Consider the following 4,423-nt stretch of genomic DNA (forward strand, 5'->3'; position numbering starts at 1 on the left):
GTCTCTAGCTTAGCAATGGATTGTGTGTAGGAGTTAAAGGTCTGAGTGTTGACTTCTAATCGTTCTAGTGCTTTCAAAACTTTTTCTCAAAAGCTGAACTGTGACCAGTAGTAGACGGTTGAGGAACATTTTGAAATTGATGGTATGGTCCATGCCTATATGTTGGATCCTGATATTGAGGTCGAGGTGCAGCAGGGCCAACCACTGGTTGTAGTCTCCAGGAGAAATTTGGATGGTTTCTCCAGTCGGGGTTATAAGTGTTCGAATATGGATCATTTCCTGGTCTACGAGCTTGTTGGACTTGAGCTTGCTGAACCTGCTCATGCACAAACTCAGAAAATTGAGGTGCGGCTAGGCATTCACTAACAAAATGGTTCGAACTTACACACAATGCATAAACTTCTTGGATTGGGTTAGGTGAAATCGGGGATTGTCCAGTATTTAGAAGACGATCTAATTTTTGGGACAGTTCATCTACCTTATGATGGATATCTATGGCATTTCCTACTTCATATATTCCACCTCTCTTTGGGTTTAACATAGGTTTATCTCTAATAGAGGCAGACATATGATGTAATAAATTTTCACTTAAAATTTCAAACAGTTGCCATGCCTCATCCTCATTTTTCAGTATGAATGTCCCACCGCATGATGCATCGACCATTTATCGATGTCTTTCAGATAGCCCATCATAAAAATATTGGATTAACTGCCACTTGGGTACAGCATGGTGGGGATATTTTTAATAAGGTCCTTTAATCTCTCCCATGTTTCATGAAACATTTCTTCATCTAATTGGAAAAAACTAGTTATGGCTTTCCTTATTTGATTAGTTTTTCCTATGGGAAAATATTTCTTGAGAAACTCTCCTTGCAGCTGGTCCCAGGTTGATATAGTCATGAATCCAAAGTATGTAGCCAGTATTTGGCTTTGTCCTTAAGTGAGAAAGGAATAATTTTAACCTAAGAGCATCATTGGAGAAGTTGTGAATTTTGACAGTTGAGCATATCTCAAGAAATTCTTCAAGATGTTTATAAGGTCCTCATTACTAAGTCCATAAAATGAAGGTAACATTTGGATTATACTGGACTTAATTTCATATTGAGTGGCCTCCACAAGGGGCACTTGAATACAAGGAGAGTAGGTATAAGTGGAAGGAGTAAAGTACTCCTTCAATTGTCTGGGTGGATCATTCTCCTGATTTCGATCCATATTTTTACGTCTGTTGGCTCTAAAGGTTCTTTCTATTTCTGGATCGAAAGGTTGGATTTCTAGTCGTAACGATCTACGGCCAAGCATACACCTTACAATTATACTTTAGAGAAACACAAAAAATTTTAGTTTTTATAATATATATATATATAATAAAGTGAGAAAAGAATGAAGAAAATCTAAAGAGAAGAACCTAAGAATCTTAAATCTATGAAAAGGGAGAAATTAGTTAATGTTTAGATGTTAATTGCAATCAACTTAAACAAGCATAGACTCTCTATCCTAAGGTTAACTTAGATCTAGACAGCTCCTAACTTCCAAGACCGCCTTTGAGCACTCCAAGCTCAAGACTGACTAACTGACTCGGTCAGGTAAGCGTAAGATGTGGGAGGTTTCCTGCTCGTTGCTTTTCTTAGACACCAACTGACTCAGCTAGGTCAGTCAACGGAACCAATTAAAATCACTTTCTTTAACCACTTGCCTTAGACACTGAGCAATTAACCAATCCGCACTCGGTTCAACTCTAGAGCTTTCTTATCTTATTGAGCTCGAAATCCTTAGGGGTCAATGTCTAATTAATTTTAGATTAAGGTCTAGGTTATGCAAATGCAAGGTAGTATTTGTGGGCCAAGGAAGGGTGATCAAATCCCCACCTTATCTGATTAATGGGTTATTACCCTTAAGATTAATTATGGAGATGAGATGCAAAGAAACAAGGTGTCCAATCAAGTTAAAAATTTTTATATTTGAGGTTATGCTATTTTAGTTAAGTGTTATGAAATATCAGTGACTTTTTTTTTTTAATTCAACCATGCCAAGGTCCCCGACAACGGTGCCAAAATTTGATGCGTAGTCATTGATAGCATCAAAAATAACTCTACTCACTACGTAGGTAGGATGAGTCAAGATCGTATCCTCAGGGACTTTGGCTAAGTTGAGATTGCAAAATAAAAGAAAGAAGCATTCTTTTTGATTTAGAAAATAAATTATCTTAAAATTAATGTAATTAGAAAATAAAGAGCTCAGGAGTTTTGAATTAATTTTGCACTAGTAGAGTTGTATCTCTTTTTTTTAATTAAATAGATGTGATTAATCTTAAGAAAAATACCTGTCTTTCTTTGGCACGCCCCATACCCGTAGATCATGGTGCGTCTCTGAAAAGTACTAGGTAAACAACTCTTCTTTCCTCGCACACCCTGTATCCGTAGATCACAGTGTGTCTTCGAAAAGTAAAAGTTGTTCCTAATATTAATCTAACAAGAAAGCATAAATAAAAGCAAAGAAAGGGAGAAAATAAAGAACTCATGACGATTTAAATAAAAAGCATAATCTTTATTGCATATAAAGAAATATAAGAAAGTTTAGAATAATAAACCATCTCTGTGTCGTTACAAAATTTCTTCTCCACTCCCGAGACTGCTAGCCTAGCTACTCATGGAGTAGTCCCTTTCTATTCCTCTATGCAAGGCTCTAGAAGAATTTCTGGGCTCCCCCTCCAATGAGAGTACAAAAGCCTTTTTATAGGTGTTAGGAGGGAGGAGTTTTACATGGTTTTTCGATGTGGGACTAAAGAAAATACTAAAGACTAAAAGATGGATGGATGAGATGAAAAGATCACAATACAAATTCTTTCTCTTAAAATATTTCAAGTATATATTTTTTCCTTTAATTTTCAATCCATCGCCCATCTGTTCCCACGAACCCGTGCTGCCTCACGTCCGCCTCACGCCCGCGCTCGCACCACGCTCGTGCCCGCCTCACGTTCGCCCCGCGTGTACGATGCCGCACGCTCGCATTCCTTCCGCGCGCTTGCGTGTTCACTGTCGTGCGTTCCTCTCGCGCTAACACTCTTTTTTGGAATCCAAAAAGAAACTTTTGTTTCTTTATAATTACATCTATATCCTTTTGGGTTCCTTGCATAGTATCTTCATTTTCTATAATATCGTATGCATCTTTTTTTTATTTTAATTTTATTTTAAGTCCAAGTTTCTTCAAACTTGAGTCTTTTTGTTCTATGAATTGGACTCTTTGTATTGACGATCACCTTTCCTGTAAACATAAAAAGAAGCATCAAATTTTTAATATATAAAATAAATTAAATATAATTTTCTACTTTAAATGACTTAAATTAAGTGTTTATCAATGGCCAATTAGATTCAGCTATAACGGCCTATAGTTTTACCTCTATATAAAGAGATAATCAGAGGATCCTATGATAAGCAAGAAAAAAGAAAATAGTGCTCTTCAATCTCTTTTTTTCTTTCTTCTTTTCTATTCTTAAATTTTGACTAACTTAAACATCAAAAGATCCTCCACTAGAGCATCTCTAATGAATGTGGATTTTCATTGTAGGTTCTTAAAGGATGAAGCACTCTCAAACAAGATTTGAGCTCCACATTAGCAGGCAACCAACATCAGTCTGAAGACTTGCAGCAACAGTTTGGTGCTAGAGCAAGAGCCTATCACCTATCTTTGGAAGGAGAAAGAAGGGATGGTGAGAACGTGGATGTAGAACATGTCCAACACCTCCCACCTGTTAGATGTGTGTCTTAGAAGCCAATATGGCTAACATATTGTAATAAATCTAAAACATAATTTTATACTTAAAATATTGATTTGATTAATAAAATAGCAAGTTTGATTTTTATTCAAGAGTGATGTGTCTTTGAATCATCCATGAAATTAATACTTTGATACATATTCTCAAAATATTAAAAATTAGAGATATGTATAAAATTTTTAAATACTCCCAATCATAGATCATCATGAGGATGGTGATCGATCCAGATAGATCGACAGACAGATCACTTTCTTCAGGATAGATGAGTCGCTAGTCTATAGTGTAGAGAAACTAAATGACGAGTGCGAATAGTTATTAGAAGAACAACTAGTACTGTGCATGACCATACGAGAGATCACTTGAATTTCTATTCGATTGTTAGTGATCATCTTGATGTTGTAGTTGTATAAATAGTATTTTGATATGCAATGATATGATTGCTCATAGTGAGGTTATTGGAGTTTGACTGGCGCATAAATATGACCTCGTTGAGATCTTATAGTAGATGTTGATGACAATTGGTCCACTATAAGAGTAAGATGTACATCTAAATGAAATCTATTGATCTTGATAGAGAAGAGTACTCTTATGGGATTTGAGAAGCTAAGTCTGAGAGTCTGTGACCACAGCAGCATGATTGACAAAAAATTT

At 36.0% G+C, this 4,423-nt stretch overlaps 1 non-coding gene across 1 annotated transcript; it reads left to right on the forward strand.

Annotated features, from left to right (window-relative positions):
* Nucleotides 1–723: 723 nt before the first annotated feature.
* Nucleotides 724–828, forward strand: LOC140857645 (small nucleolar RNA R71). The gene has a single exon (XR_012141137.1). It is a non-coding gene; the product is annotated as a small nucleolar RNA R71 (small nucleolar RNA).
* The last annotated feature ends 3,595 nt before the right edge of the window (nt 829–4,423 follow it).

The sequence above is a fragment of the Elaeis guineensis genome, chromosome 4 (assembly GCF_000442705.2).
Source record: "Elaeis guineensis isolate ETL-2024a chromosome 4, EG11, whole genome shotgun sequence".
Taxonomy (NCBI): domain Eukaryota; kingdom Viridiplantae; phylum Streptophyta; class Magnoliopsida; order Arecales; family Arecaceae; genus Elaeis; species Elaeis guineensis.